Source organism: Euphorbia lathyris, chromosome 1 (genome assembly GCF_963576675.1).
Source record: "Euphorbia lathyris chromosome 1, ddEupLath1.1, whole genome shotgun sequence".
Lineage (NCBI taxonomy): Eukaryota > Viridiplantae > Streptophyta > Magnoliopsida > Malpighiales > Euphorbiaceae > Euphorbia > Euphorbia lathyris.
The window spans coordinates 132,042,357-132,067,404 of record NC_088910.1 but is presented as its reverse complement, the minus strand read 5'-3'; the positions used below and the strand labels follow the sequence as shown (position 1 = coordinate 132,067,404).

General features: G+C 46.9%; 68 non-coding genes across 68 annotated transcripts; all 68 read left to right on the top strand.

Moving 5' to 3' along the window:
• Positions 1-150: 150 nt before the first annotated feature.
• On the top strand, positions 151-269 carry LOC136212322 (5S ribosomal RNA). The gene has a single exon (XR_010679485.1). It is a non-coding gene; the product is annotated as a 5S ribosomal RNA (ribosomal RNA).
• Positions 270-529: 260 nt separating this feature from the next.
• LOC136215061 (5S ribosomal RNA) lies at positions 530-648 on the top strand. Its single transcript, XR_010682115.1, has one exon. It is a non-coding gene; the product is annotated as a 5S ribosomal RNA (ribosomal RNA).
• A 183-nt stretch (positions 649-831) lies between these two features.
• On the top strand, positions 832-950 carry LOC136215469 (5S ribosomal RNA). The gene has a single exon (XR_010682510.1). It is a non-coding gene; the product is annotated as a 5S ribosomal RNA (ribosomal RNA).
• A 259-nt stretch (positions 951-1,209) lies between these two features.
• On the top strand, positions 1,210-1,328 carry LOC136214994 (5S ribosomal RNA). Its single transcript, XR_010682052.1, has one exon. It is a non-coding gene; the product is annotated as a 5S ribosomal RNA (ribosomal RNA).
• A 182-nt stretch (positions 1,329-1,510) lies between these two features.
• On the top strand, positions 1,511-1,629 carry LOC136214982 (5S ribosomal RNA). The gene has a single exon (XR_010682041.1). It is a non-coding gene; the product is annotated as a 5S ribosomal RNA (ribosomal RNA).
• A 500-nt stretch (positions 1,630-2,129) lies between these two features.
• On the top strand, positions 2,130-2,248 carry LOC136214970 (5S ribosomal RNA). Its single transcript, XR_010682030.1, has one exon. It is a non-coding gene; the product is annotated as a 5S ribosomal RNA (ribosomal RNA).
• A 258-nt stretch (positions 2,249-2,506) lies between these two features.
• LOC136214958 (5S ribosomal RNA) lies at positions 2,507-2,625 on the top strand. Its single transcript, XR_010682019.1, has one exon. It is a non-coding gene; the product is annotated as a 5S ribosomal RNA (ribosomal RNA).
• Positions 2,626-2,884: 259 nt separating this feature from the next.
• LOC136215060 (5S ribosomal RNA) lies at positions 2,885-3,003 on the top strand. Its single transcript, XR_010682114.1, has one exon. It is a non-coding gene; the product is annotated as a 5S ribosomal RNA (ribosomal RNA).
• Positions 3,004-3,186: 183 nt separating this feature from the next.
• Positions 3,187-3,305, top strand: LOC136215468 (5S ribosomal RNA). Its single transcript, XR_010682509.1, has one exon. It is a non-coding gene; the product is annotated as a 5S ribosomal RNA (ribosomal RNA).
• Positions 3,306-3,564: 259 nt separating this feature from the next.
• On the top strand, positions 3,565-3,683 carry LOC136214946 (5S ribosomal RNA). The gene has a single exon (XR_010682008.1). It is a non-coding gene; the product is annotated as a 5S ribosomal RNA (ribosomal RNA).
• Positions 3,684-3,865: 182 nt separating this feature from the next.
• Positions 3,866-3,984, top strand: LOC136214935 (5S ribosomal RNA). Its single transcript, XR_010681997.1, has one exon. It is a non-coding gene; the product is annotated as a 5S ribosomal RNA (ribosomal RNA).
• Positions 3,985-4,484: 500 nt separating this feature from the next.
• LOC136214923 (5S ribosomal RNA) lies at positions 4,485-4,603 on the top strand. The gene has a single exon (XR_010681986.1). It is a non-coding gene; the product is annotated as a 5S ribosomal RNA (ribosomal RNA).
• Positions 4,604-4,861: 258 nt separating this feature from the next.
• On the top strand, positions 4,862-4,980 carry LOC136214911 (5S ribosomal RNA). Its single transcript, XR_010681975.1, has one exon. It is a non-coding gene; the product is annotated as a 5S ribosomal RNA (ribosomal RNA).
• A 259-nt stretch (positions 4,981-5,239) lies between these two features.
• Positions 5,240-5,358, top strand: LOC136214900 (5S ribosomal RNA). Its single transcript, XR_010681964.1, has one exon. It is a non-coding gene; the product is annotated as a 5S ribosomal RNA (ribosomal RNA).
• A 260-nt stretch (positions 5,359-5,618) lies between these two features.
• On the top strand, positions 5,619-5,737 carry LOC136215059 (5S ribosomal RNA). Its single transcript, XR_010682113.1, has one exon. It is a non-coding gene; the product is annotated as a 5S ribosomal RNA (ribosomal RNA).
• A 182-nt stretch (positions 5,738-5,919) lies between these two features.
• Positions 5,920-6,038, top strand: LOC136214999 (5S ribosomal RNA). Its single transcript, XR_010682056.1, has one exon. It is a non-coding gene; the product is annotated as a 5S ribosomal RNA (ribosomal RNA).
• A 252-nt stretch (positions 6,039-6,290) lies between these two features.
• Positions 6,291-6,409, top strand: LOC136214114 (5S ribosomal RNA). The gene has a single exon (XR_010681211.1). It is a non-coding gene; the product is annotated as a 5S ribosomal RNA (ribosomal RNA).
• A 258-nt stretch (positions 6,410-6,667) lies between these two features.
• Positions 6,668-6,786, top strand: LOC136214887 (5S ribosomal RNA). Its single transcript, XR_010681952.1, has one exon. It is a non-coding gene; the product is annotated as a 5S ribosomal RNA (ribosomal RNA).
• A 258-nt stretch (positions 6,787-7,044) lies between these two features.
• On the top strand, positions 7,045-7,163 carry LOC136214508 (5S ribosomal RNA). Its single transcript, XR_010681591.1, has one exon. It is a non-coding gene; the product is annotated as a 5S ribosomal RNA (ribosomal RNA).
• Positions 7,164-7,346: 183 nt separating this feature from the next.
• LOC136213345 (5S ribosomal RNA) lies at positions 7,347-7,465 on the top strand. The gene has a single exon (XR_010680461.1). It is a non-coding gene; the product is annotated as a 5S ribosomal RNA (ribosomal RNA).
• Positions 7,466-7,724: 259 nt separating this feature from the next.
• Positions 7,725-7,843, top strand: LOC136214875 (5S ribosomal RNA). The gene has a single exon (XR_010681941.1). It is a non-coding gene; the product is annotated as a 5S ribosomal RNA (ribosomal RNA).
• Positions 7,844-8,101: 258 nt separating this feature from the next.
• LOC136213250 (5S ribosomal RNA) lies at positions 8,102-8,220 on the top strand. The gene has a single exon (XR_010680373.1). It is a non-coding gene; the product is annotated as a 5S ribosomal RNA (ribosomal RNA).
• Positions 8,221-8,478: 258 nt separating this feature from the next.
• On the top strand, positions 8,479-8,597 carry LOC136212745 (5S ribosomal RNA). The gene has a single exon (XR_010679886.1). It is a non-coding gene; the product is annotated as a 5S ribosomal RNA (ribosomal RNA).
• A 183-nt stretch (positions 8,598-8,780) lies between these two features.
• On the top strand, positions 8,781-8,899 carry LOC136213249 (5S ribosomal RNA). Its single transcript, XR_010680372.1, has one exon. It is a non-coding gene; the product is annotated as a 5S ribosomal RNA (ribosomal RNA).
• A 355-nt stretch (positions 8,900-9,254) lies between these two features.
• Positions 9,255-9,373, top strand: LOC136213450 (5S ribosomal RNA). The gene has a single exon (XR_010680560.1). It is a non-coding gene; the product is annotated as a 5S ribosomal RNA (ribosomal RNA).
• A 258-nt stretch (positions 9,374-9,631) lies between these two features.
• Positions 9,632-9,750, top strand: LOC136213078 (5S ribosomal RNA). Its single transcript, XR_010680211.1, has one exon. It is a non-coding gene; the product is annotated as a 5S ribosomal RNA (ribosomal RNA).
• Positions 9,751-9,932: 182 nt separating this feature from the next.
• LOC136214863 (5S ribosomal RNA) lies at positions 9,933-10,051 on the top strand. The gene has a single exon (XR_010681930.1). It is a non-coding gene; the product is annotated as a 5S ribosomal RNA (ribosomal RNA).
• Positions 10,052-10,308: 257 nt separating this feature from the next.
• On the top strand, positions 10,309-10,427 carry LOC136212744 (5S ribosomal RNA). The gene has a single exon (XR_010679885.1). It is a non-coding gene; the product is annotated as a 5S ribosomal RNA (ribosomal RNA).
• A 183-nt stretch (positions 10,428-10,610) lies between these two features.
• On the top strand, positions 10,611-10,729 carry LOC136212987 (5S ribosomal RNA). The gene has a single exon (XR_010680122.1). It is a non-coding gene; the product is annotated as a 5S ribosomal RNA (ribosomal RNA).
• Positions 10,730-10,988: 259 nt separating this feature from the next.
• LOC136214851 (5S ribosomal RNA) lies at positions 10,989-11,107 on the top strand. Its single transcript, XR_010681918.1, has one exon. It is a non-coding gene; the product is annotated as a 5S ribosomal RNA (ribosomal RNA).
• A 258-nt stretch (positions 11,108-11,365) lies between these two features.
• On the top strand, positions 11,366-11,484 carry LOC136213077 (5S ribosomal RNA). The gene has a single exon (XR_010680210.1). It is a non-coding gene; the product is annotated as a 5S ribosomal RNA (ribosomal RNA).
• Positions 11,485-11,743: 259 nt separating this feature from the next.
• On the top strand, positions 11,744-11,862 carry LOC136214839 (5S ribosomal RNA). Its single transcript, XR_010681907.1, has one exon. It is a non-coding gene; the product is annotated as a 5S ribosomal RNA (ribosomal RNA).
• Positions 11,863-12,120: 258 nt separating this feature from the next.
• LOC136213248 (5S ribosomal RNA) lies at positions 12,121-12,239 on the top strand. The gene has a single exon (XR_010680371.1). It is a non-coding gene; the product is annotated as a 5S ribosomal RNA (ribosomal RNA).
• A 258-nt stretch (positions 12,240-12,497) lies between these two features.
• LOC136212742 (5S ribosomal RNA) lies at positions 12,498-12,616 on the top strand. Its single transcript, XR_010679883.1, has one exon. It is a non-coding gene; the product is annotated as a 5S ribosomal RNA (ribosomal RNA).
• A 183-nt stretch (positions 12,617-12,799) lies between these two features.
• On the top strand, positions 12,800-12,918 carry LOC136213247 (5S ribosomal RNA). Its single transcript, XR_010680370.1, has one exon. It is a non-coding gene; the product is annotated as a 5S ribosomal RNA (ribosomal RNA).
• A 355-nt stretch (positions 12,919-13,273) lies between these two features.
• On the top strand, positions 13,274-13,392 carry LOC136213449 (5S ribosomal RNA). The gene has a single exon (XR_010680559.1). It is a non-coding gene; the product is annotated as a 5S ribosomal RNA (ribosomal RNA).
• Positions 13,393-13,650: 258 nt separating this feature from the next.
• LOC136213076 (5S ribosomal RNA) lies at positions 13,651-13,769 on the top strand. Its single transcript, XR_010680209.1, has one exon. It is a non-coding gene; the product is annotated as a 5S ribosomal RNA (ribosomal RNA).
• Positions 13,770-13,951: 182 nt separating this feature from the next.
• LOC136214828 (5S ribosomal RNA) lies at positions 13,952-14,070 on the top strand. The gene has a single exon (XR_010681896.1). It is a non-coding gene; the product is annotated as a 5S ribosomal RNA (ribosomal RNA).
• A 257-nt stretch (positions 14,071-14,327) lies between these two features.
• Positions 14,328-14,446, top strand: LOC136212741 (5S ribosomal RNA). Its single transcript, XR_010679882.1, has one exon. It is a non-coding gene; the product is annotated as a 5S ribosomal RNA (ribosomal RNA).
• A 183-nt stretch (positions 14,447-14,629) lies between these two features.
• On the top strand, positions 14,630-14,748 carry LOC136212986 (5S ribosomal RNA). Its single transcript, XR_010680121.1, has one exon. It is a non-coding gene; the product is annotated as a 5S ribosomal RNA (ribosomal RNA).
• Positions 14,749-15,007: 259 nt separating this feature from the next.
• Positions 15,008-15,126, top strand: LOC136214815 (5S ribosomal RNA). Its single transcript, XR_010681885.1, has one exon. It is a non-coding gene; the product is annotated as a 5S ribosomal RNA (ribosomal RNA).
• Positions 15,127-15,384: 258 nt separating this feature from the next.
• Positions 15,385-15,503, top strand: LOC136213075 (5S ribosomal RNA). The gene has a single exon (XR_010680208.1). It is a non-coding gene; the product is annotated as a 5S ribosomal RNA (ribosomal RNA).
• A 259-nt stretch (positions 15,504-15,762) lies between these two features.
• On the top strand, positions 15,763-15,881 carry LOC136214803 (5S ribosomal RNA). The gene has a single exon (XR_010681874.1). It is a non-coding gene; the product is annotated as a 5S ribosomal RNA (ribosomal RNA).
• Positions 15,882-16,138: 257 nt separating this feature from the next.
• On the top strand, positions 16,139-16,257 carry LOC136212055 (5S ribosomal RNA). The gene has a single exon (XR_010679230.1). It is a non-coding gene; the product is annotated as a 5S ribosomal RNA (ribosomal RNA).
• Positions 16,258-16,440: 183 nt separating this feature from the next.
• Positions 16,441-16,559, top strand: LOC136214792 (5S ribosomal RNA). The gene has a single exon (XR_010681863.1). It is a non-coding gene; the product is annotated as a 5S ribosomal RNA (ribosomal RNA).
• Positions 16,560-16,818: 259 nt separating this feature from the next.
• On the top strand, positions 16,819-16,937 carry LOC136213073 (5S ribosomal RNA). Its single transcript, XR_010680207.1, has one exon. It is a non-coding gene; the product is annotated as a 5S ribosomal RNA (ribosomal RNA).
• Positions 16,938-17,196: 259 nt separating this feature from the next.
• On the top strand, positions 17,197-17,315 carry LOC136213778 (5S ribosomal RNA). Its single transcript, XR_010680882.1, has one exon. It is a non-coding gene; the product is annotated as a 5S ribosomal RNA (ribosomal RNA).
• Positions 17,316-17,572: 257 nt separating this feature from the next.
• On the top strand, positions 17,573-17,691 carry LOC136212054 (5S ribosomal RNA). Its single transcript, XR_010679229.1, has one exon. It is a non-coding gene; the product is annotated as a 5S ribosomal RNA (ribosomal RNA).
• Positions 17,692-17,874: 183 nt separating this feature from the next.
• Positions 17,875-17,993, top strand: LOC136214780 (5S ribosomal RNA). Its single transcript, XR_010681852.1, has one exon. It is a non-coding gene; the product is annotated as a 5S ribosomal RNA (ribosomal RNA).
• Positions 17,994-18,251: 258 nt separating this feature from the next.
• Positions 18,252-18,370, top strand: LOC136212740 (5S ribosomal RNA). The gene has a single exon (XR_010679881.1). It is a non-coding gene; the product is annotated as a 5S ribosomal RNA (ribosomal RNA).
• A 183-nt stretch (positions 18,371-18,553) lies between these two features.
• Positions 18,554-18,672, top strand: LOC136214768 (5S ribosomal RNA). Its single transcript, XR_010681840.1, has one exon. It is a non-coding gene; the product is annotated as a 5S ribosomal RNA (ribosomal RNA).
• Positions 18,673-18,931: 259 nt separating this feature from the next.
• LOC136214530 (5S ribosomal RNA) lies at positions 18,932-19,050 on the top strand. Its single transcript, XR_010681611.1, has one exon. It is a non-coding gene; the product is annotated as a 5S ribosomal RNA (ribosomal RNA).
• A 258-nt stretch (positions 19,051-19,308) lies between these two features.
• LOC136212739 (5S ribosomal RNA) lies at positions 19,309-19,427 on the top strand. Its single transcript, XR_010679880.1, has one exon. It is a non-coding gene; the product is annotated as a 5S ribosomal RNA (ribosomal RNA).
• A 183-nt stretch (positions 19,428-19,610) lies between these two features.
• Positions 19,611-19,729, top strand: LOC136213330 (5S ribosomal RNA). The gene has a single exon (XR_010680447.1). It is a non-coding gene; the product is annotated as a 5S ribosomal RNA (ribosomal RNA).
• Positions 19,730-19,988: 259 nt separating this feature from the next.
• On the top strand, positions 19,989-20,107 carry LOC136214756 (5S ribosomal RNA). The gene has a single exon (XR_010681829.1). It is a non-coding gene; the product is annotated as a 5S ribosomal RNA (ribosomal RNA).
• Positions 20,108-20,365: 258 nt separating this feature from the next.
• Positions 20,366-20,484, top strand: LOC136213540 (5S ribosomal RNA). The gene has a single exon (XR_010680645.1). It is a non-coding gene; the product is annotated as a 5S ribosomal RNA (ribosomal RNA).
• A 259-nt stretch (positions 20,485-20,743) lies between these two features.
• On the top strand, positions 20,744-20,862 carry LOC136213777 (5S ribosomal RNA). Its single transcript, XR_010680881.1, has one exon. It is a non-coding gene; the product is annotated as a 5S ribosomal RNA (ribosomal RNA).
• A 257-nt stretch (positions 20,863-21,119) lies between these two features.
• LOC136212053 (5S ribosomal RNA) lies at positions 21,120-21,238 on the top strand. The gene has a single exon (XR_010679228.1). It is a non-coding gene; the product is annotated as a 5S ribosomal RNA (ribosomal RNA).
• A 183-nt stretch (positions 21,239-21,421) lies between these two features.
• On the top strand, positions 21,422-21,540 carry LOC136214744 (5S ribosomal RNA). Its single transcript, XR_010681818.1, has one exon. It is a non-coding gene; the product is annotated as a 5S ribosomal RNA (ribosomal RNA).
• A 258-nt stretch (positions 21,541-21,798) lies between these two features.
• LOC136212738 (5S ribosomal RNA) lies at positions 21,799-21,917 on the top strand. The gene has a single exon (XR_010679879.1). It is a non-coding gene; the product is annotated as a 5S ribosomal RNA (ribosomal RNA).
• Positions 21,918-22,100: 183 nt separating this feature from the next.
• LOC136214732 (5S ribosomal RNA) lies at positions 22,101-22,219 on the top strand. The gene has a single exon (XR_010681807.1). It is a non-coding gene; the product is annotated as a 5S ribosomal RNA (ribosomal RNA).
• Positions 22,220-22,478: 259 nt separating this feature from the next.
• On the top strand, positions 22,479-22,597 carry LOC136212157 (5S ribosomal RNA). Its single transcript, XR_010679329.1, has one exon. It is a non-coding gene; the product is annotated as a 5S ribosomal RNA (ribosomal RNA).
• A 257-nt stretch (positions 22,598-22,854) lies between these two features.
• On the top strand, positions 22,855-22,973 carry LOC136212433 (5S ribosomal RNA). The gene has a single exon (XR_010679591.1). It is a non-coding gene; the product is annotated as a 5S ribosomal RNA (ribosomal RNA).
• A 259-nt stretch (positions 22,974-23,232) lies between these two features.
• Positions 23,233-23,351, top strand: LOC136214721 (5S ribosomal RNA). The gene has a single exon (XR_010681796.1). It is a non-coding gene; the product is annotated as a 5S ribosomal RNA (ribosomal RNA).
• A 258-nt stretch (positions 23,352-23,609) lies between these two features.
• On the top strand, positions 23,610-23,728 carry LOC136214166 (5S ribosomal RNA). Its single transcript, XR_010681263.1, has one exon. It is a non-coding gene; the product is annotated as a 5S ribosomal RNA (ribosomal RNA).
• Positions 23,729-23,987: 259 nt separating this feature from the next.
• LOC136214708 (5S ribosomal RNA) lies at positions 23,988-24,106 on the top strand. Its single transcript, XR_010681784.1, has one exon. It is a non-coding gene; the product is annotated as a 5S ribosomal RNA (ribosomal RNA).
• A 257-nt stretch (positions 24,107-24,363) lies between these two features.
• Positions 24,364-24,482, top strand: LOC136212432 (5S ribosomal RNA). The gene has a single exon (XR_010679590.1). It is a non-coding gene; the product is annotated as a 5S ribosomal RNA (ribosomal RNA).
• A 259-nt stretch (positions 24,483-24,741) lies between these two features.
• LOC136214696 (5S ribosomal RNA) lies at positions 24,742-24,860 on the top strand. Its single transcript, XR_010681773.1, has one exon. It is a non-coding gene; the product is annotated as a 5S ribosomal RNA (ribosomal RNA).
• The last annotated feature ends 188 nt before the right edge of the window (positions 24,861-25,048 follow it).

Here is a 25,048-nt window from a genome sequence, read left to right as displayed (position 1 = left end):
TTTAATTTTTTTTTCACCATGGCGTGCACGTTTTCGAGGCGGGGGTCAGTGTTTGGGGTCCGGGGGCTTGTGCATGCACGTGAAGGATGAGCATACGGGAGAAAGGGGCGCCCAGTATGGAATATATGCTTAGTTTTTGCATGGGATGACGGGAGCGATCATACCAGCACTAATGCACCGGATCCCATCAGAACTCCGAAGTTAAACGTGCTTGGGCGAGAGTAGTACTAAGATGGGTGACCTCTTGGGAAGTCCTCGTGTTGCACCCCTAAACTTTTTTGCAACGTGCATTTTTTAATTATTTAATTTTTTTTTCACCATGGCGTGCACGTTTTCGAGGCGGGCCCAAACTTTTTTGCAACGTGCATTTTTTAATTATTTAATTTTTTTTTTCACCATGGCGTGCACGTTTTCGAGGCGGGGGTCAGTGTTTGGGGTCCGGGGGCTTGTGCATGCACGTGAAGGATGAGCATACGGGAGAAAGGGGCGCCCAGGATGGAATATATGCTTAGTTTTTGCATGTGATGACGGGTGCGATCATACCAGCACTAATGCACCGGATCCCATCAGAACTCCGAAGTTAAACGTGCTTTGGCGAGAGTAGTACTAAGATGGTTGACCTCTTGGGAAGTCCTCGTGTTGCACCCCCAAACTTTTTTGCAACGTGCATTTTTTAATTATTTAATTTTTTTTTTCACCATGGCGTGCATGTTTTCGAGGCGGGGGTCAGTGTTTGGGGTCCGGGGGCTTGTGCATGCACGTGAAGGATGAGCATACGGGAGAAAGGGGCGCCCAGTATGGAATATATGCTTAGTTTTTGCATGGGATGACGGGTGCGATCATACCAGCACTAATGCACCGGATCCCATCAGAACCCCAAAGTTAAACGTGCTTGGGCGAGAGTAGTACTAAGATGGGTGACCTCTTCGGAAGTCCTCGTGTTGCACCCCCAAACTTTTTTGCAACGTGCATTTTTTAATTATTTAATTTTTTTTTCACCATGGCGTGCACGTTTTCGAGGCGGGCCCAAACTTTTTTGCAACGTGCATTTTTTAATTATTTAATTTTTTTTTCACCATGGCGTGCACGTTTTCGAGGCGGGGGTCAGTGTTTGGGGTCCGGGGGCTTGTGCATGCACGTGAAGGATGAGCATACGGGAGAAAGGGGCGCCCAGTATGGAATATATGCTTAGTTTTTGCATGGGATGATGGGTGCGATCATACCAGCACTAATGCACCGGATCCCATCAGAACTCCGAAGTTAAACGTGCTTGGGCGAGAGTAGTACTAAGATGGGTGACCTCTTGGGAAGTCCTCGTGTTGCACCCCCAAACTTTTTTGCAACGTGTATTTTTTAATTATTTAATTTTTTTTTCACCATGGCGTGCACGTTTTCGAGGCGGGGGTCAGTGTTTGGGGTCCGGGGGCTTGTGCATCCACGTGAAGGATGAGCATACGGGAGAAAGGGGCGCCCAGTATGGAATATATGCTTAGTTTTTGCATGGGATGACGGGTGCGATCATACCAGCACTAATGCACCGGATCCCATCAGAACTCCGAAGTTAAACGTGCTTGGGCGAGAGTAGTACTAAGATGGGTGACCTCTTGGGAAGTCCTCGTGTTGCACCCCTAAACTTTTTTGCAACGTGCATTTTTTAATTATTTAATTTTTTTTTCACCATGGCGTGCACGTTTTCGAGGCGGGCCCAAACTTTTTTGCAACGTGCATTTTTTAATTATTTAATTTTTTTTCACCATGGCGTGCACGTTTTCGAGGCGGGGGTCAGTGTTTGGGGTCCGGGGGCTTGTGCATGCACGTGAAGGATGAGCATACGGGAGAAAGGGGCGCCCAGTATGGAATATATGCTTAGTTTTTGCATGGGATGATGGGTGCGATCATACCAGCACTAAGATGGGTGACCTCTTGGGAAGTCCTCGTGTTGCACCCCTAAACTTTTTTGCAACGTGCATTTTTTAATTATTTAATTTTTTTTCACCATGGCGTGCACGTTTTCGAGGCGGGGGTCAGTGTTTGGGGTCCGGGGGCTTGTGCATGCACGTGAAGGATGAGCATACGGGAGAAAGGGGCGCCCAGTATGGAATATATGCTTAGTTTTTGCATGGGATGACGGGTGCGATCATACCAGCACTAATGCACCGGATCCCATCAGAACTCCGAAGTTAAACGTGCTTGGGCGAGAGTAGTACTAAGATGGGTGACCTCTTGGGAAGTCCTCGTGTTGCACCCCTAAACTTTTTTGCAACGTGCATTTTTTAATTATTTAATTTTTTTTTCACCATGGCGTGCACGTTTTCGAGGCGGGCCCAAACTTTTTTGCAACGTGCATTTTTTAATTATTTAATTTTTTTTCACCATGGCGTGCACGTTTTCGAGGCGGGGGTCAGTGTTTGGGGTCCGGGGGCTTGTGCATGCACGTGAAGGATGAGCATACGGGAGAAAGGGGCGCCCAGTATGGAATATATGCTTAGTTTTTGCATGGGATGATGGGTGCGATCATACCAGCACTAATGCACCGGATCCCATCAGAACTCCGAAGTTAAACGTGCTTGGGCGAGAGTAGTACTAAGATGGGTGACCTCTTGGGAAGTCCTCGTGTTGCACCCCCAAACTTTTTTGCAACGTGTATTTTTTAATTATTTAATTTTTTTTTCACCATGGCGTGCACGTTTTCGAGGCGGGCCCAAACTTTTTTGCAACGTGCATTTTTTAATTATTTAATTTTTTTTTCACCATGGCGTGCACGTTTTCGAGGCGGGGGTCAGTGTTTGGGGTCCGGGGGCTTGTGCATGCACGTGAAGGATGAGCATACGGGAGAAAGGGGCGCCCAGGATGGAATATATGCTTAGTTTTTGCATGTGATGACGGGTGCGATCATACCAGCACTAATGCACCGGATCCCATCAGAACTCCGAAGTTAAACGTGCTTTGGCGAGAGTAGTACTAAGATGGTTGACCTCTTGGGAAGTCCTCGTGTTGCACCCCCAAACTTTTTTGCAACGTGCATTTTTTAATTATTTAATTTTTTTTTTCACCATGGCGTGCATGTTTTCGAGGCGGGGGTCAGTGTTTGGGGTCCGGGGGCTTGTGCATGCACGTGAAGGATGAGCATACGGGAGAAAGGGGCGCCCAGTATGGAATATATGCTTAGTTTTTGCATGGGATGACGGGTGCGATCATACCAGCACTAATGCACCGGATCCCATCAGAACCCCAAAGTTAAACGTGCTTGGGCGAGAGTAGTACTAAGATGGGTGACCTCTTCGGAAGTCCTCGTGTTGCACCCCCAAACTTTTTTGCAACGTGCATTTTTTAATTATTTAATTTTTTTTTCACCATGGCGTGCACGTTTTCGAGGCGGGCCCAAACTTTTTTGCAACGTGCATTTTTTAATTATTTAATTTTTTTTTCACCATGGCGTGCACGTTTTCGAGGCGGGGGTCAGTGTTTGGGGTCCGGGGGCTTGTGCATGCACGTGAAGGATGAGCATACGGGAGAAAGGGGCGCCCAGTATGGAATATATGCTTAGTTTTTGCATGGGATGATGGGTGCGATCATACCAGCACTAATGCACCGGATCCCATCAGAACTCCGAAGTTAAACGTGCTTGGGCGAGAGTAGTACTAAGATGGGTGACCTCTTGGGAAGTCCTCGTGTTGCACCCCCAAACTTTTTTGCAACGTGTATTTTTTAATTATTTAATTTTTTTTTCACCATGGCGTGCACGTTTTCGAGGCGGGGGTCAGTGTTTGGGGTCCGGGGGCTTGTGCATCCACGTGAAGGATGAGCATACGGGAGAAAGGGGCGCCCAGTATGGAATATATGCTTAGTTTTTGCATGGGATGACGGGTGCGATCATACCAGCACTAATGCACCGGATCCCATCAGAACTCCGAAGTTAAACGTGCTTGGGCGAGAGTAGTACTAAGATGGGTGACCTCTTGGGAAGTCCTCGTGTTGCACCCCTAAACTTTTTTGCAACGTGCATTTTTTAATTATTTAATTTTTTTTTCACCATGGCGTGCACGTTTTCGAGGCGGGCCCAAACTTTTTTGCAACGTGCATTTTTTAATTATTTAATTTTTTTTCACCATGGCGTGCACGTTTTCGAGGCGGGGGTCAGTGTTTGGGGTCCGGGGGCTTGTGCATGCACGTGAAGGATGAGCATACGGGAGAAAGGGGCGCCCAGTATGGAATATATGCTTAGTTTTTGCATGGGATGATGGGTGCGATCATACCAGCACTAAGATGGGTGACCTCTTGGGAAGTCCTCGTGTTGCACCCCTAAACTTTTTTGCAACGTGCATTTTTTAATTATTTAATTTTTTTTCACCATGGCGTGCACGTTTTCGAGGCGGGGGTCAGTGTTTGGGGTCCGGGGGCTTGTGCATGCACGTGAAGGATGAGCATACGGGAGAAAGGGGCGCCCAGTATGGAATATATGCTTAGTTTTTGCATGGGATGACGGGTGCGATCATACCAGCACTAATGCACCGGATCCCATCAGAACTCCGAAGTTAAACGTGCTTGGGCGAGAGTAGTACTAAGATGGGTGACCTCTTGGGAAGTCCTCGTGTTGCACCCCTAAACTTTTTTGCAACGTGCATTTTTTAATTATTTAATTTTTTTTTCACCATGGCGTGCACGTTTTCGAGGCGGGCCCAAACTTTTTTGCAACGTGCATTTTTTAATTATTTAATTTTTTTTCACCATGGCGTGCACGTTTTCGAGGCGGGGGTCAGTGTTTGGGGTCCGGGGGCTTGTGCATGCACGTGAAGGATGAGCATACGGGAGAAAGGGGCGCCCAGTATGGAATATATGCTTAGTTTTTGCATGGGATGATGGGTGCGATCATACCAGCACTAATGCACCGGATCCCATCAGAACTCCGAAGTTAAACGTGCTTGGGCGAGAGTAGTACTAAGATGGGTGACCTCTTGGGAAGTCCTCGTGTTGCACCCCCAAACTTTTTTGCAACATGTATTTTTTAATTATTTAATTTTTTTTTCACCATGGCGTGCACGTTTTCGAGGCGGGCCCAAACTTTTTTGCAACGTGCATTTTTTAATTATTTAATTTTTTTTTCACCATGGCGTGCACGTTTTCGAGGCGGGGGTCAGTGTTTGGGGTCCGGGGGCTTGTGCATGCACGTGAAGGATGAGCATACGGGAGAAAGGGGCGCCCAGTATGGAATATATGCTTAGTTTTTGCATGGGATGACGGGTGCGATCATACCAGCACTAATGCACCGGATCCCATCAGAACTCCGAAGTTAAACGTGCTTGGGCGAGAGTAGTACTAAGATGGGTGACCTCTTGGGAAGTCCTCGTGTTGCACCCCTAAACTTTTTTGCAACGTGCATTTTTTAATTATTTAATTTTTTTTTCACCATGGCGTGCACGTTTTCGAGGCGGGCCCAAACTTTTTTGCAACGTGCATTTTTTAATTATTTAATTTTTTTTTTCACCATGGCGTGCACGTTTTCGAGGCGGGGGTCAGTGTTTGGGGTCCGGGGGCTTGTGCATGCACGTGAAGGATGAGCATACGGGAGAAAGGGGCGCCCAGGATGGAATATATGCTTAGTTTTTGCATGTGATGACGGGTGCGATCATACCAGCACTAATGCACCGGATCCCATCAGAACTCCGAAGTTAAACGTGCTTTGGCGAGAGTAGTACTAAGATGGTTGACCTCTTGGGAAGTCCTCGTGTTGCACCCCCAAACTTTTTTGCAACGTGCATTTTTTAATTATTTAATTTTTTTTTCACCATGGCGTGCATGTTTTCGAGGCGGGGGTCAGTGTTTGGGGTCCGGGGGCTTGTGCATGCACGTGAAGGATGAGCATACCGGAGAAAGGGGCGCCCAGTATGGAATATATGCTTAGTTTTTGCATGGGATGACGGGTGCGATCATACCAGCACTAATGCACCGGATCCCATCAGAACCCCGAAGTTAAACGTGCTTGGGCGAGAGTAGTACTAAGATGGGTGACCTCTTCGGAAGTCCTCGTGTTGCACCCCCAAACTTTTTTGCAACGTGCATTTTTTAATTATTTAATTTTTTTTTCACCATGGCGTGCACGTTTTCGAGGCGGGCCCAAACTTTTTTGCAACGTGCATTTTTTAATTATTTAATTTTTTTTTCACCATGGCGTGCACGTTTTCGAGGCAGTGTTTGGGGTCCGGGGGCTTGTGCATGCACGTGAAGGATGAGCATACGGGAGAAAGGGGCGCCCAGTATGGAATATATGCTTAGTTTTTGCATGGGATGACGGGTGCGATCATACCATCACTAATGCACCGGATCCCATCAGAACTCCGAAGTTAAACGTGCTTGGGCGAGAGTAGTACTAAGATGGGTGACCTCTTGGGAAGTCCTCGTGTTGCACCCCTAAACTTTTTTGCAACGTGCATTTTTTAATTATTTATTTTTTTCTTCACCATGGCGTGCACGTTTTCGAGGCGGGCCCAAACTTTTTTGCAACGTGCATTTTTTAATTATTTAATTTTTTTTCACCATGGCGTGCACGTTTTCGAGGCGGGGGTCAGTGTTTGCGGTCCGGGGGCTTGTGCATGCACGTGAAGGATGAGCATACGGGAGAAAGGGGCGCCCAGTATGGAATATATGCTTAGTTTTTGCATGGGATGACGGGTGCGATCATACCAGCACTAATGCACCGGATCCCATCAGAACTCCGAAGTTAAACGTGCTTGGGCGAGAGTAGTACTAAGATGGGTGACCTCTTGGGAAGTCCTCGTGTTGCACCCCTAAACTTTTTTATAACGTGCATTTTTTAATTATTTAATTTTTTTTTCACCATGGCGTGCACGTTTTCGAGGCGGGCCCAAACTTTTTTGCAACGTGCATTTTTTAATTATTTAATTTTTTTTCACCATGGCGTGCATGTTTTCGAGGCGGGGGTCAGTGTTTGGGGTCCGGGGGCTTGTGCATGCACGTGAAGGATGAGCATACGGGAGAAAGGGGCGCCCAGTATGGAATATATGCTTAGTTTTTGCATGTGATGACGGGTGCGATCATACCAGCACTAATGCATCGGATCCCATCAGAACTCCGAAGTTAAACGTGCTTGGGCGAGAGTAGTACTAAGATGGTTGACCTCTTGGGAAGTCCTCGTGTTGCACCCCCAAACTTTTTTGCAACGTGCATTTTTTAATTATTTAATTTTTTTTTTCACCATGGCGTGCATGTTTTCGAGGCGGGGGTCAGTGTTTGGGGTCCGGGGGCTTGTGCATGCACGTGAAGGATGAGCATACGGGAGAAAGGGGCGCCCAGTATGGAATATATGCTTAGTTTTTGCATGGGATGACGGGTGCGATCATACCAGCACTAATGCACCGGATCCCATCAGAACTCCGAAGTTAAACGCGCTTGGGCGAGAGTAGTACTAAGATGGGTGACCTCTTGGGAAGTCCTCGTGTTGCACCCCTAAACTTTTTTGCAACGTGCATTTTTTAATTATTTAATTTTTTTTTCACCATGGCGTGCACGTTTTCGAGGCGGGCCCAAACTTTTTTGCAACGTGCATTTTTTAATTATTTAATTTTTTTTTCACCATGGCGTGCACGTTTTCGAGGCGGGGGTCAGTGTTTGGGGTCCGGGGGCTTGTGCATGCACGTGAAGGATGAGCATACGGGAGAAAGGGGCGCCCAGTATGGAATATATGCTTAGTTTTTGCATGGGATGACGGGTGCGATCATACCAGCACTAATGCACCGGATCCCATCAGAACTCCGAAGTTAAACGTGCTTGGGCGAGAGTAGTACTAAGATGGGTGACCTCTTGGGAAGTCCTCGTGTTGCACCCCCAAACTTTTTTGCAACGTGTATTTTTTAATTATTTAATTTTTTTTTCACCATGGCGTGCACGTTTTCGAGGCGGGCCCAAACTTTTTTGCAACGTGCATTTTTTAATTATTTAATTTTTTTTCACCATGGCGTGCATGTTTTCGAGGCGGGGGTCAGTGTTTGGGGTCCGGGGGCTTGTGCATGCACGTGAAGGATGAGCATACGGGAGAAAGGGGCGCCCAGTATGGAATATATGCTTAGTTTTTGCATGGGATGACGGGTGCGATCATACCAGCACTAATGCATCGGATCCCATCAGAACTCCGAAGTTAAACGTGCTTGGGCGAGAGTAGTACTAAGATGGGTGACCTCTTGGGAAGTCCTCGTGTTGCACCCCTAAACTTTTTTATAACGTGCATTTTTTAATTATTTAATTTTTTTTTCACCATGGCGTGCACATTTTCGAGGCGGGCCCAAACTTTTTTGCAACGTGCATTTTTTAATTATTTAATTTTTTTTCACCATGGTGTGCACGTTTTCGAGGCGGGGGTCAGTGTTTGGGGTCCGGGGGCTTGTGCATGCACGTGAAGGATGAGCATACGGGAGAAAGGGGCGCCCAGTATGGAATATATGCTTAGTTTTTGCATGTGATGACGGGTGCGATCATACCAGCACTAATGCACCGGATCCCATCAGAACTCCGAAGTTAAACGTGCTTGGGCGAGAGTAGTACTAAGATGGTTGACCTCTTGGGAAGTCCTCGTGTTGCACCCCCAAACTTTTTTGCAACGTGCATTTTTTAATTATTTAATTTTTTTTTTCACCATGGCGTGCATGTTTTCGAGGCGGGGGTCAGTGTTTGGGGTCCGGGGGCTTGTGCATGCACGTGAAGGATGAGCATACGGGAGAAAGGGGCGCCCAGTATGGAATATATGCTTAGTTTTTGCATGGGATGACGGGTGCGATCATACCAGCACTAATGCATCGGATCCCATCAGAACTCCGAAGTTAAACGTGCTTGGGCGAGAGTAGTACTAAGATGGGTGACCTCTTGGGAAGTCCTCGTGTTGCACCCCCAAACTTTTTTGCAACGTGCATTTTTTAATTATTTAATTTTTTTTTCACCAGTACTAAGATGGGTGACCTCTTGGGAAGTCCTCGTGTTGCACCCCCAAACTTTTTTGCAACGTGCATTTTTTAATTATTTAATTTTTTTTTCACCATGGCGTGCACGTTTTCGAGGCGGGCCCAAACTTTTTTGCAACGTGCATTTTTTAATTATTTAATTTTTTTTTCACCATGGCGTGCACGTTTTCGAGGCGGGGGTCAGTGTTTGGGGTCCGGGGGCTTGTGCATGCACGTGAAGGATGAGCATACGGGAGAAAGGGGCGCCCAGTATGGAATATATGCTTAGTTTTTGCATGGGATGACGGGTGCGATCATACCAGCACTAATGCACCGGATCCCATCAGAACTCCGAAGTTAAACGTGCTTGGGCGAGAGTAGTACTAAGATGGGTGACCTCTTGGGAAGTCCTAGTGTTGCACCCCTAAACTTTTTTGCAACGTGCATTTTTTAATTATTTAATTTTTTTTTCACCATGGCGTGCACGTTTTCGAGGCGGGCCCAAACTTTTTTGCAACGTGCATTTTTTAATTATTTAATTTTTTTTCACCATGGCGTGCACGTTTTCGAGGCGGGGGTCAGTGTTTGGGGTCCGGGGGCTTGTGCATGCACGTGAAGGATGAGCATACGGGAGAAAGGGGCGCCCAGTATGGAATATATGCTTAGTTTTTGCATGGGATGACGGGTGCGATCATACCAGCACTAATGCACCGGATCCCATCAGAACTCCGAAGTTAAACGTGCTTGGGCGAGAGTAGTACTAAGATGGGTGACCTCTTCGGAAGTCCTCGTGTTGCACCCCCAAACTTTTTTGCAACGTGCATTTTTTAATTATTTAATTTTTTTTTCACCATGGCGTGCACGTTTTCGAGGCAGGGGTCAGTGTTTGGGGTCCGGGGGCTTGTGCATGCACGTGAAGGATGAGCATACGGGAGAAAGGGGCGCCCAGTATGGAATATATGCTTAGTTTTTGCATGGGATGACGGGTGCGATCATACCAGCACTAATGCACCGGATCCCATCAGAACTCCGAAGTTAAACGTGCTTGGGCGAGAGTAGTACTAAGATGGGTGACCTCTTGGGAAGTCCTCGTGTTGCACCCCTAAACTTTTTTATAACGTGCATTTTTTAATTATTTAATTTTTTTTCACCATGGCGTGCACGTTTTCGAGGCGGGCCCAAACTTTTTTGCAACGTGCATTTTTTAATTATTTAATTTTTTTTCACCATGGCGTGCACGTTTTCGAGGCGGGGGTCAGTGTTTGGGGTCCGGGGGCTTGTGCATGCACGTGAAGGATGAGCATACGGGAGAAAGGGGCGCCCAGTATGGAATATATGCTTAGTTTTTGCATGTGATGACGGGTGCGATCATACCAGCACTAATGCACCGGATCCCATCAGAACTCCGAAGTTAAACGTGCTTGGGCGAGAGTAGTACTAAGATGGTTGACCTCTTGGGAAGTCCTCGTGTTGCACCCCCAAACTTTTTTGCAACGTGCATTTTTTAATTATTTAATTTTTTTTTTCACCATGGCGTGCATGTTTTCGAGGCGGGGGTCAGTGTTTGGGGTCCGGGGGCTTGTGCATGCACGTGAAGGATGAGCATACGGGAGAAAGGGGCGCCCAGTATGGAATATATGCTTAGTTTTTGCATGGGATGACGGGTGCGATCATACCAGCTCTAATGCACCGGATCCCATCAGAACTCCGAAGTTAAACGTGCTTGGGCGAGAGTAGTACTAAGATGGGTGACCTCTTGGGAAGTCCTCGTGTTGCACCCCCAAACTTTTTTGCAACGTGCATTTTTTAATTATTTAATTTTTTTTTCACCATGGCGTGCACGTTTTCGAGGCGGGCCCAAACTTTTTTGCAACGTGCATTTTTTAATTATTTAATTTTTTTTTCACCATGGCGTGCACGTTTTCGAGGCGGGGGTCAGTGTTTGGGGTCCGGGGGCTTGTGCATGCACGTGAAGGATGAGCATACGGGAGAAAGGGGCGCCCAGTATGGAATATATGCTTAGTTTTTGCATGGGATGACGGGTGCGATCATACCAGCACTAATGCACCGGATCCCATCAGAACTCCGAAGTTAAACGTGCTTGGGCGAGAGTAGTACTAAGATGGGTGACCTCTTGGGAAGTCCTCGTGTTGCACCCCTAAACTTTTTTGCAACGTGCATTTTTTAATTATTTAATTTTTTTTTCACCATGGCGTGCACGTTTTCGAGGCGGGCCCAAACTTTTTTGCAACGTGCATTTTTTAATTATTTAATTTTTTTTCACCATGGCGTGCACGTTTTCGAGGCGGGGGTCAGTGTTTGGGGTCCGGGGGCTTGTGCATGCACGTGAAGGATGAGCATACGGGAGAAAGGGGCGCCCAGTATGGAATATATGCTTAGTTTTTGCATGGGATGACGGGTGCGATCATACCAGCACTAATGCACCGGATCCCATCAGAACTCCGAAGTTAAACGTGCTTGGGCGAGAGTAGTACTAAGATGGGTGACCTCTTCGGAAGTCCTCGTGTTGCACCCCCAAACTTTTTTGCAACGTGCATTTTTTAATTATTTAATTTTTTTTTCACCATGGCGTGCACGTTTTCGAGGCGGGCCCAAACTTTTTTGCAACGTGCATTTTTTAATTATTTAATTTTTTTTTCACCATGGCGTGCACGTTTTCGAGGCGGGGGTCAGTGTTTGGGGTCCGGGGGCTTGTGCATGCACGTGAAGGATGAGCATACGGGAGAAAGGGGCGCCCAGTATGGAATATATGCTTAGTTTTTGCATGGGATGACGGGTGCGATCATACCAGCACTAATGCACCGGATCCCATCAGAACTCCGAAGTTAAACGTGCTTGGGCGAGAGTAGTACTAAGATGGGTGACCTCTTGGGAAGTCCTCGTGTTGCACCCCCAAACTTTTTTGCAACGTGTATTTTTTAATTATTTAATTTTTTTTTCACCATGGCGTGCACGTTTTCGAGGCGGGCCCAAACTTTTTTGCAACGTGCATTTTTTAATTATTTAATTTTTTTTCACCATGGCGTGCATGTTTTCGAGGCGGGGGTCAGTGTTTGGGGTCCGGGGGCTTGTGCATGCACGTGAAGGATGAGCATACGGGAGAAAGGGGCGCCCAGTATGGAATATATGCTTAGTTTTTGCATGGGATGACGGGTGCGATCATACCAGCACTAATGCATCGGATCCCATCAGAACTCCGAAGTTAAACGTGCTTGGGCGAGAGTAGTACTAAGATGGGTGACCTCTTGGGAAGTCCTCGTGTTGCACCCCTAAACTTTTTTATAACGTGCATTTTTTAATTATTTAATTTTTTTTTCACCATGGCGTGCACATTTTCGAGGCGGGCCCAAACTTTTTTGCAACGTGCATTTTTTAATTATTTAATTTTTTTTCACCATGGTGTGCACGTTTTCGAGGCGGGGGTCAGTGTTTGGGGTCCGGGGGCTTGTGCATGCACGTGAAGGATGAGCATACGGGAGAAAGGGGCGCCCAGTATGGAATATATGCTTAGTTTTTGCATGTGATGACGGGTGCGATCATACCAGCACTAATGCACCGGATCCCATCAGAACTCCGAAGTTAAACGTGCTTGGGCGAGAGTAGTACTAAGATGGTTGACCTCTTGGGAAGTCCTCGTGTTGCACCCCCAAACTTTTTTGCAACGTGCATTTTTTAATTATTTAATTTTTTTTTTCACCATGGCGTGCATGTTTTCGAGGCGGGGGTCAGTGTTTGGGGTCCGGGGGCTTGTGCATGCACGTGAAGGATGAGCATACGGGAGAAAGGGGCGCCCAGTATGGAATATATGCTTAGTTTTTGCATGGGATGACGGGTGCGATCATACCAGCACTAATGCATCGGATCCCATCAGAACTCCGAAGTTAAACGTGCTTGGGCGAGAGTAGTACTAAGATGGGTGACCTCTTGGGAAGTCCTCGTGTTGCACCCCCAAACTTTTTTGCAACGTGCATTTTTTAATTATTTAATTTTTTTTTCACCAGTACTAAGATGGGTGACCTCTTGGGAAGTCCTCGTGTTGCACCCCCAAACTTTTTTGCAACGTGCATTTTTTAATTATTTAATTTTTTTTTCACCATGGCGTGCACGTTTTCGAGGCGGGCCCAAACTTTTTTGCAACGTGCATTTTTTAATTATTTAATTTTTTTTTCACCATGGCGTGCACGTTTTCGAGGCGGGGGTCAGTGTTTGGGGTCCGGGGGCTTGTGCATGCACGTGAAGGATGAGCATACGGGAGAAAGGGGCGCCCAGTATGGAATATATGCTTAGTTTTTGCATGGGATGACGGGTGCGATCATACCAGCACTAATGCACCGGATCCCATCAGAACTCCGAAGTTAAACGTGCTTGGGCGAGAGTAGTACTAAGATGGGTGACCTCTTGGGAAGTCCTAGTGTTGCACCCCTAAACTTTTTTGCAACGTGCATTTTTTAATTATTTAATTTTTTTTTCACCATGGCGTGCACGTTTTCGAGGCGGGCCCAAACTTTTTTGCAACGTGCATTTTTTAATTATTTAATTTTTTTTCACCATGGCGTGCACGTTTTCGAGGCGGGGGTCAGTGTTTGGGGTCCGGGGGCTTGTGCATGCACGTGAAGGATGAGCATACGGGAGAAAGGGGCGCCCAGTATGGAATATATGCTTAGTTTTTGCATGGGATGACGGGTGCGATCATACCAGCACTAATGCACCGGATCCCATCAGAACTCCGAAGTTAAACGTGCTTGGGCGAGAGTAGTACTAAGATGGGTGACCTCTTCGGAAGTCCTCGTGTTGCACCCCCAAACTTTTTTGCAACGTGCATTTTTTAATTATTTAATTTTTTTTTCACCATGGCGTGCACGTTTTCGAGGCAGGGGTCAGTGTTTGGGGTCCGGGGGCTTGTGCATGCACGTGAAGGATGAGCATACGGGAGAAAGGGGCGCCCAGTATGGAATATATGCTTAGTTTTTGCATGGGATGACGGGTGCGATCATACCAGCACTAATGCACCGGATCCCATCAGAACTCCGAAGTTAAACGTGCTTGGGCGAGAGTAGTACTAAGATGGGTGACCTCTTGGGAAGTCCTCGTGTTGCACCCCTAAACTTTTTTATAACGTGCATTTTTTAATTATTTAATTTTTTTTCACCATGGCGTGCACGTTTTCGAGGCGGGCCCAAACTTTTTTGCAACGTGCATTTTTTAATTATTTAATTTTTTTTCACCATGGCGTGCACGTTTTCGAGGCGGGGGTCAGTGTTTGGGGTCCGGGGGCTTGTGCATGCACGTGAAGGATGAGCATACGGGAGAAAGGGGCGCCCAGTATGGAATATATGCTTAGTTTTTGCATGTGATGACGGGTGCGATCATACCAGCACTAATGCACCGGATCCCATCAGAACTCCGAAGTTAAACGTGCTTGGGCGAGAGTAGTACTAAGATGGTTGACCTCTTGGGAAGTCCTCGTGTTGCACCCCCAAACTTTTTTGCAACGTGCATTTTTTAATTATTTAATTTTTTTTTTCACCATGGCGTGCATGTTTTCGAGGCGGGGGTCAGTGTTTGGGGTCCGGGGGCTTGTGCATGCACGTGAAGGATGAGCATACGGGAGAAAGGGGCGCCCAGTATGGAATATATGCTTAGTTTTTGCATGGGATGACGGGTGCGATCATACCAGCTCTAATGCACCGGATCCCATCAGAACTCCGAAGTTAAACGTGCTTGGGCGAGAGTAGTACTAAGATGGGTGACCTCTTGGGAAGTCCTCGTGTTGCACCCCCAAACTTTTTTGCAACGTGCATTTTTTAATTATTTAATTTTTTTTTCACCATGGCGTGCACGTTTTCGAGGCGGGCCCAAACTTTTTTGCAACGTGCATTTTTTAATTATTTAATTTTTTTTTCACCATGGCGTGCACGTTTTCGAGGCGGGGGTCAGTGTTTGGGGTCCGGGGGCTTGTGCATGCACGTGAAGGATGAGCATACGGGAGAAAGGGGCGCCCAGTATGGAATATATGCTTAGTTTTTGCATGGGATGACGGGTGCGATCATACCAGCACTAATGCACCGGATCCCATCAGAACTCCGAAGTTAAACGTGCTTGGGCGAGAGTAGTACTAAGATGGGTGACCTCTTGGGAAGTCCTCGTGTTGCACCCCTAAACTTTTTTGCAACGTGCATTTTTTAATTATTTAATTTTTTTTTCACCATGGCGTGCACGTTTTCGAGGCGGGCCCAAACTTTTTTGCAACGTGCATTTTTTAATTATTTAATTTTTTTTCACCATGGCGTGCACGTTTTCGAGGCGGGGGTCAGTGTTTGGGGTCCGGGGGCTTGTGCATGCACGTGAAGGATGAGCATACGGGAGAAAGGGGCGCCCAGTATGGAATATATGCTTAGTTTTTGCATGGGATGACGGGTGCGATCATACCAGCACTAATGCACCGGATCCCATCAGAACTCCGAAGTTAAACGTGCTTGGGCGAGAGTAGTACTAAGATGGGTGACCTCTTCGGAAGTCCTCGTGTTGCACCCCCAAACTTTTTTGCAACGTGCATTTTTTAATTATTTAATTTTTTTTTCACCATGGCGTGCACGTTTTCGAGGCGGGCCCAAACTTTTTTGCAACGTGCATTTTTTAATTATTTAATTTTTTTTTCACCATGGCGTGCACGTTTTCGAGGCAGGGGTCAGTGTTTGGGGTCCGGGGGCTTGTGCATGCACGTGAAGGATGAGCATACGGGAGAAAGGGGCGCCCAGTATGGAATATATGCTTAGTTTTTGCATGGGATGACGGGTGCGATCATACCAGCACTAATGCACCGGATCCCATCAGAACTCCGAAGTTAAACGTGCTTGGGCGAGAGTAGTACTAAGATGGGTGACCTCTTGGGAAGTCCTCGTGTTGCACCCCTAAACTTTTTTATAACGTGCATTTTTTAATTATTTAATTTTTTTTCACCATGGCGTGCACGTTTTCGAGGCGGGCCCAAACTTTTTTGCAACGTGCATTTTTTAATTATTTAATTTTTTTTCACCATGGCGTGCACGTTTTCGAGGCGGGGGTCAGTGTTTGGGGTCCGGGGGCTTGTGCATGCACGTGAAGGATGAGCATACGGGAGAAAGGGGCGCCCAGTATGGAATATATGCTTAGTTTTTGCATGTGATGACGGGTGCGATCATACCAGCACTAATGCACCGGATCCCATCAGAACTCCGAAGTGAAACGTGCTTGGGCGAGAGTAGTACTAAGATGGGTGACCTCTTGGGAAGTCCTCGTGTTGCACCCCCAAACTTTTTTGCAACGTGCATTTTTTAATTATTTAATTTTTTTTTTCACCATGGCGTGCATGTTTTCGAGGCGGGGGTCAGTGTTTGGGGTCCGGGGGCTTGTGCATGCACGTGAAGGATGAGCATACGGGAGAAAGGGGCGCCCAGTATGGAATATATGCTTAGTTTTTGCATGGGATGACGGGTGCGATCATACCAGCACTAATGCACCGGATCCCATCAGAACTCCGAAGTTAAACGTGCTTGGGCGAGAGTAGTACTAAGATGGGTGACCTCTTGGGAAGTCCTCGTGTTGCACCCCCAAACTTTTTTGCAACGTGCATTTTTTAATTATTTAATTTTTTTTTCACCATGGCGTGCACGTTTTCGAGGCGGGCCCAAACTTTTTTGCAACGTGCATTTTTTAATTATTTAATTTTTTTTTCACCATGGCGTGCACGTTTTCGAGGCGGGGGTCAGTGTTTGGGGTCCGGGGGCTTGTGCATGCACGTGAAGGATGAGCATACGGGAGAAAGGGGCGCCCAGTATGGCATATATGCTTAGTTTTTGCATGGGATGATGGGTGCGATCATACCAGCACTAATGCACCGGATCCCATCAGAACTCCGAAGTTAAACGTGCTTGGGCGAGAGTAGTACTAAGATGGGTGACCTCTTCGGAAGTCCTCGTGTTGCACCCCCAAACTTTTTTGCAACGTGCATTTTTTAATTATTTAATTTTTTTTTCACCATGGCGTGCACGTTTTCGAGGCGGGCCCAAACTTTTTTGCAACGTGCATTTTTTAATTATTTAATTTTTTTTTCACCATGGCGTGCACGTTTTCGAGGCAGGGGTCAGTGTTTGGGGTCCGGGGGCTTGTGCATGCACGTGAAGGATGAGCATACGGGAGAAAGGGGCGCCCAGTATGGAATATATGCTTAGTTTTTGCATGGGATGACGGGTGCGATCATACCAGCACTAATGCACCGGATCCCATCAGAACTCCGAAGTTAAACGTGCTTGGCCGAGAGTAGTACTAAGATGGGTGACCTCTTGGGAAGTCCTCGTGTTGCACCCCTAAACTTTTTTATAACGTGCATTTTTTAATTATTTAATTTTTTTTCACCATGGCGTGCACGTTTTCGAGGCGGGCCCAAACTTTTTTGCAACGTGCATTTTTTAATTATTTAATTTTTTTTCACCATGGCGTGCATGTTTTCGAGGCGGGGGTCAGTGTTTGGGGTCCGGGGGCTTGTGCATGCACGTGAAGGATGAGCATACGGGAGAAAGGGGCGCCCAGTATGGAATATATGCTTAGTTTTTGCATGTGATGACGGGTGCGATCATACCAGCACTAATGCACCGGATCCCATCAGAACTCCGAAGTGAAACGTGCTTGGGCGAGAGTAGTACTAAGATGGGTGACCTCTTGGGAAGTCCTCGTGTTGCACCCCCAAACTTTTTTGCAACGTGCATTTTTTAATTATTTAATTTTTTTTTTCACCATGGCGTGCATGTTTTCGAGGCGGGGGTCAGTGTTTGGGGTCCGGGGGCTTGTGCATGCACGTGAAGGATGAGCATACGGGAGAAAGGGGCGCCCAGTATGGAATATATGCTTAGTTTTTGCATGGGATGACGGGTGCGATCATACCAGCACTAATGCACCGGATCCCATCAGAACTCCGAAGTTAAACGTGCTTGGGCGAGAGTAGTACTAAGATGGGTGACCTCTTGGGAAGTCCTCGTGTTGCACCCCCAAACTTTTTTGCAACGTGCATTTTTTAATTATTTAATTTTTTTTTCACCATGGCGTGCACGTTTTCGAGGCGGGCCCAAACTTTTTTGCAACGTGCATTTTTTAATTATTTAATTTTTTTTCACCATGGCGTGCACGTTTTCGAGGCGGGGTTCAGTGTTTGGGGTCCGGGGGCTTGTGCATGCACGTGAAGGATGAGCATACGGGAGAAAGGGGCGCCCAGTATGGAATATATGCTTAGTTTTTGCATGTGATGACGGGTGCGATCATACCAGCACTAATGCACCGGATCCCATCAGAACTCCGAAGTTAAACGTGCTTGGGCGAGAGTAGTACTAAGATGGTTGACCTCTTGGGAAGTCCTCGTGTTGCACCCCCAAACTTTTTTGCAACGTGCATTTTTTAATTATTTAATTTTTTTTTTCACCATGGCGTGCATGTTTTCGAGGCGGGGGTCAGTGTTTGGGGTCCGGGGGCTTGTGCATGCACGTGAAGGATGAGCATACGGGAGAAAGGGGCGCCCAGTATGGAATATATGCTTAGTTTTTGCATGGGATGACGGGTGCGATCATACCAGCACTAATGCACCGGATCCCATCAGAACTCCGAAGTTAAACGTGCTTGGGCGAGAGTAGTACTAAGATGGGTGACCTCTTGGGAAGTCCTCGTGTTGCACCCCCAAACTTTTTTGCAACGTGCATTTTTTAATTATTTAATTTTTTTTTCACCATGGCGTGCACGTTTTCGAGGCGGGCCCAAACTTTTTTGCAACGTGCATTTTTTAATTATTTAATTTTTTTTTCACCATGGCGTGCACGTTTTCGAGGCGGGGGTCAGTGTTTGGGGTCCGGGGTCTTGTGCATGCACGTGAAGGATGAGCATACGGGAGAAAGGGGCGCCCAGTATGGAATATATGCTTAGTTTTTGCATGGGATGACGGGTGCGATCATACCAGCACTAATGCACCGGATCCCATCAGAACTCCAAAGGTAAACGTGCTTGGGCGAGAGTAGTACTAAGATGGGTGACCTCTTGGGAAGTCCTCGTGTTGCACCCCTAAACTTTTTTATAACGTGCATTTTTTAATTATTTAATTTTTTTTTCACCATGGCGTGCACGTTTTCGAGGCGGGCCCAAACTTTTTTGCAACGTGCATTTTTTAATTATTTAATTTTTTTTCACCATGGCGTGCACGTTTTCGAGGCGGGGGTCAGTGTTTGGGGTCCGGGGGCTTGTGCATGCACGTGAAGGATGAGCATACGGGAGAAAGGGGCGCCCAGTATGGAATATATGCTTAGTTTTTGCATGTGATGACGGGTGCGATCATACCAGCACTAATGCACCGGATCCCATCAGAACTCCGAAGTTAAACGTGCTTGGGCGAGAGTAGTACTAAGATGGTTGACCTCTTGGGAAGTCCTCGTGTTGCACCCCCAAACTTTTTTGCAACGTGCATTTTTTAATTATTTAATTTTTTTTTTCACCATGGCGTGCATGTTTTCGAGGCGGGGGTCAGTGTTTGGGGTCCGGGGGCTTGTGCATGCACGTGAAGGATGAGCATACGGGAGAAAGGGGCGCCCAGTATGGAATATATGCTTAGTTTTTGCATGGGATGACGGGTGCGATCATACCAGCACTAATGCACCGGATCCCATCAGAACTCCGAAGTTAAACGTGCTTGGGCAAGAGTAGTACTAAGATGGGTGACCTCTTGGGAAGTCCTCGTGTTGCACCCCCAAACTTTTTTGCAACGTGCATTTTTTAATTATTTAATTTTTTTTTCACCATGGCGTGCACGTTTTCGAGGCGGGCCCAAACTTTTTTGCAACGTGCATTTTTTAATTATTTAATTTTTTTTTCACCATGGCGTGCACGTTTTCGAGGCGGGGGTCAGTGTTTGGGGTCCGGGGGCTTGTGCATGCACGTGAAGGATGAGCATACGGGAGAAAGGGGCGCCCAGTATGGAATATATGCTTAGTTTTTGCATGGGATGATGGGTGCGATCATACCAGCACTAATGCACCGGATCCCATCAGAACTCCGAAGTTAAACGTGCTTGGGCGAGAGTAGTACTAAGATGGGTGACCTCTTGGGAAGTCCTCGTGTTGCACCCCTAAACTTTTTTGCAACGTGCATTTTTTAATTATTTAATTTTTTTTTCACCATGGCGTGCACGTTTTCGAGGCGGGCCCAAACTTTTTTGCAACGTGCATTTTTTAATTATTTAATTTTTTTTCACCATGGCGTGCACGTTTTCGAGGCGGGGGTCAGTGTTTGGGGTCCGGGGGCTTGTGCATGCACGTGAAGGATGAGCATACGGGAGAAAGGGGCGCCCAGTATGGAATATATGCTTAGTTTTTGCATGAGATGACGGGTGCGATCATACCAGCACTAATGCACCGGATCCCATCAGAACTCCGAAGCTAAACGTGCTTGGGCGAGAGTAGTACTAAGATGGGTGACCTCTTCGGAAGTCCTCGTGTTGCACCCCCAAACTTTTTTGCAACGTGCATTTTTTAATTATTTAATTTTTTTTTCACCATGGCGTGCACGTTTTCGAGGCGGGCCCAAACTTTTTTGCAACGTGCATTTTTTAATTATTTAATTTTTTTTTCACCATGGCGTGCACGTTTTCGAGGCAGGGGTCAGTGTTTGGGGTCCGGGGGCTTGTGCATGCACGTGAAGGATGAGCATACGGGAGAAAGGGGCGCCCAGTATGGAATATATGCTTAGTTTTTGCATGGGATGACGGGTGCGATCATACCAGCACTAATGCACCGGATCCCATCAGAACTCCGAAGTTAAACGTGCTTGGCCGAGAGTAGTACTAAGATGGGTGACCTCTTGGGAAGTCCTCGTGTTGCACCCCTAAACTTTTTTATAACGTGCATTTTTTAATTATTTAATTTTTTTTCACCATGGCGTGCACGTTTTCGAGGCGGGCCCAAACTTTTTTGCAACGTGCATTTTTTAATTATTTAATTTTTTTTCACCATGGCGTGCATGTTTTCGAGGCGGGGGTCAGTGTTTGGGGTCCGGGGGCTTGTGCATGCACGTGAAGGATGAGCATACGGGAGAAAGGGGCGCCCAGTATGGAATATATGCTTAGTTTTTGCATGTGATGACGGGTGCGATCATACCAGCACTAATGCACCGGATCCCATCAGAACTCCGAAGTGAAACGTGCTTGGGCGAGAGTAGTACTAAGATGGGTGACCTCTTGGGAAGTCCTCGTGTTGCACCCCCAAACTTTTTTGCAACGTGCATTTTTTAATTATTTAATTTTTTTTTTCACCATGGCGTGCATGTTTTCGAGGCGGGGGTCAGTGTTTGGGGTCCGGGGGCTTGTGCATGCACGTGAAGGATGAGCATACGGGAGAAAGGGGCGCCCAGTATGGAATATATGCTTAGTTTTTGCATGGGATGACGGGTGCGATCATACCAGCACTAATGCACCGGATCCCATCAGAACTCCGAAGTTAAACGTGCTTGGGCGAGAGTAGTACTAAGATGGGTGACCTCTTGGGAAGTCCTCGTGTTGCACCCCCAAACTTTTTTGCAACGTGCATTTTTTAATTATTTAATTTTTTTTTCACCATGGCGTGCACGTTTTCGAGGCGGGCCCAAACTTTTTTGCAACGTGCATTTTTTAATTATTTAATTTTTTTTCACCATGGCGTGCACGTTTTCGAGGCGGGGGTCAGTGTTTGGGGTCCGGGGGCTTGTGCATGCACGTGAAGGATGAGCATACGGGAGAAAGGGGCGCCCAGTATGGAATATATGCTTAGTTTTTGCATGTGATGACGGGTGCGATCATACCAGCACTAATGCACCGGATCCCATCAGAACTCCGAAGTTAAACGTGCTTGGGCGAGAGTAGTACTAAGATGGTTGACCTCTTGGGAAGTCCTCGTGTTGCACCCCCAAACTTTTTTGCAACGTGCATTTTTTAATTATTTAATTTTTTTTTTCACCATGGCGTGCATGTTTTCGAGGCGGGGGTCAGTGTTTGGGGTCCGGGGGCTTGTGCATGCACGTGAAGGATGAGCATACGGGAGAAAGGGGCGCCCAGTATGGAATATATGCTTAGTTTTTGCATGGGATGACGGGTGCGATCATACCAGCACTAATGCACCGGATCCCATCAGAACTCCGAAGTTAAACGTGCTTGGGCGAGAGTAGTACTAAGATGGGTGACCTCTTGGGAAGTCCTCGTGTTGCACCCCCAAACTTTTTTGCAACGTGCATTTTTTAATTATTTAATTTTTTTTTCACCATGGCGTGCACGTTTTCGAGGCGGGCCCAAACTTTTTTGCAACGTGCATTTTTTAATTATTTAATTTTTTTTTCACCATGGCGTGCACGTTTTCGAGGCGGGGGTCAGTGTTTGGGGTCCGGGGTCTTGTGCATGCACGTGAAGGATGAGCATACGGGAGAAAGGGGCGCCCAGTATGGAAAATATGCTTAGTTTTTGCATGGGATGACGGGTGCGATCATACCAGCACTAATGCACCGGATCCCATCAGAACTCCGAAGTCAAACGTGCTTGGGCGAGAGTAGTACTAAGATGGGTGACCTCTTGGGAAGTCCTCGTGTTGCACCCCTAAACTTTTTTGCAACGTGCATTTTTTAATTATTTAATTTTTTTTCACCATGGCGTGCACGTTTTCGAGGCGGGCCCAAACTTTTTTGCAACGTGCATTTTTTAATTATTTAATTTTTTTTCACCATGGCGTGCACGTTTTCGAGGCGGGGGTCAGTGTTTGGGGTCCGGGGGCTTGTGCATGCACGTGAAGGATGAGCATACGGGAGAAAGGGGCGCCCAGTATGGAATATATGCTTAGTTTTTGCATGGGATGACGGGTGCGATCATACCAGCACTAATGCACCGGATCCCATCAGAACTCCGAAGTTAAACGTGTTTGGGCGAGAGTAGTACTAAGATGGGTGACCTCTTGGGAAGTCCTCGTGTTGCACCCCCAAACTTTTTTGCAACGTGCATTTTTTAATTATTTAATTTTTTTTTCACCATGGCGTGCACGTTTTCGAGGCGGGCCCAAACTTTTTTGCAACGTGCATTTTTTAATTATTTAATTTTTTTTTCACCATGGCGTGCACGTTTTCGAGGCGGGGGTCAGTGTTTGGGGTCCGGGGGCTTGTGCATGCACGTGAAGGATGAGCATACGGGAGAAAGGGGCGCCTAGTATGGAATATATGCTTAGTTTTTGCATGGGATGACGGGTGCGATCATACCAGCACTAATGCACCGGATCCCATCAGAACTCCGAAGTTAAACGTGCTTGGGCGAGAGTAGTACTAAGATGGGTGACCTCTTGGGAAGTCCTCGTGTTGCACCCCTAAACTTTTTTGCAACGTGCATTTTTTAATTATTTAATTTTTTTTTCACCATGGCGTGCACGTTTTCGAGGCGGGCCCAAACTTTTTTGCAACGTGCATTTTTTAATTATTTAATTTTTTTTCACCATGGCGTGCACGTTTTCGAGGCGGGGGTCAGTATTTGGGGTCCGGGGGCTTGTGCATGCACGTGAAGGATGAGCATACGGGAGAAAGGGGCGCCCAGTATGGAATATATGCTTAGTTTTTGCATGGGATGACGGGTGCGATCATACCAGCACTAATGCACCGGATCCCATCAGAACTCCGAAGTTAAACGTGTTTGGGCGAGAGTAGTACTAAGATGGGTGACCTGTTGGGAAGTCCTCGTGTTGCACCCCCAAACTTTTTTGCAACGTGCATTTTTTAATTATTTAATTTTTTTTTCACCATGGCGTGCACGCTTTCGAGGCGGGCCCAAACTTTTTTGCAACGTGCATTTTTTAATTATTTAATTTTTTTTTCACCATGGCGTGCACGTTTTCGAGGCGGGGGTCAGTGTTTGGGGTCCGGGGGCTTGTGCATGCACGTGAAGGATGAGCATACGGGAGAAAGGGGCGCCCAGTATGGAAAATATGCTTAGTTTTTGCATGGGATGACGGGTGCGATCATACCAGCACTAATGCACCGGATCCCATCAGAACTCCGAAGTTAAACGTGCTTGGGCGAGAGTAGTACTAAGATGGGTGACCTCTTGGGAAGTCCTCGTGTTGCACCCCTAAACTTTTTTGCAACGTGCATTTTTTAATTATTTAATTTTTTTTCACCATGGCGTGCACGTTTTCGAGGCGGGCCCAAACTTTTTTGCAACGTGCATTTTTTAATTATTTAATTTTTTTTCACCATGGCGTGCACGTTTTCGAGGCGGGGGTCAGTGTTTGGGGTCCGGGGGCTTGTGCATGCACGTGAAGGATGAGCATACGGGAGAAAGGGGCGCCCAGTATGGAATATATGCTTAGTTTTTGCATGGGATGACGGGTGCGATCATACCAGCACTAATGCACCGGATCCCATCAGAACTCCGAAGTTAAACGTGTTTGGGCGAGAGTAGTACTAAGATGGGTGACCTCTTGGGAAGTCCTCGTGTTGCACCCCCAAACTTTTTTGCAACGTGCATTTTTTAATTATTTAATTTTTTTTTCACCATGGCGTGCACGTTTTCGAGGCGGGCCCAAACTTTTTTGCAACGTGCATTTTTTAATTATTTAATTTTTTTTTCACCATGGCGTGCACGTTTTCGAGGCGGGGGTCAGTGTTTGGGGTCCGGGGGCTTGTGCATGCACGTGAAGGATGAGCATACGGGAGAAAGGGGCGCCCAGTATGGAATATATGCTTAGTTTTTGCATGGGATGACGGGTGCGATCATACCAGCACTAATGCACCGGATCCCATCAGAACTCCGAAGTTAAACGTGCTTGGGCGAGAGTAGTACTAAGATGGGTGACCTCTTGGGAAGTCCTCGTGTTGCACCCCTAAACTTTTTTGCAACGTGCATTTTTTAATTATTTAATTTTTTTTCACCATGGCGTGCACGTTTTCGAGGCGGGCCCAAACTTTTTTGCAACGTGCATTTTTTAATTATTTAATTTTTTTTCACCATGGCGTGCACGTTTTCGAGGCGGGGGTCAGTGTTTGGGGTCCGGGGGCTTGTGCATGCACGT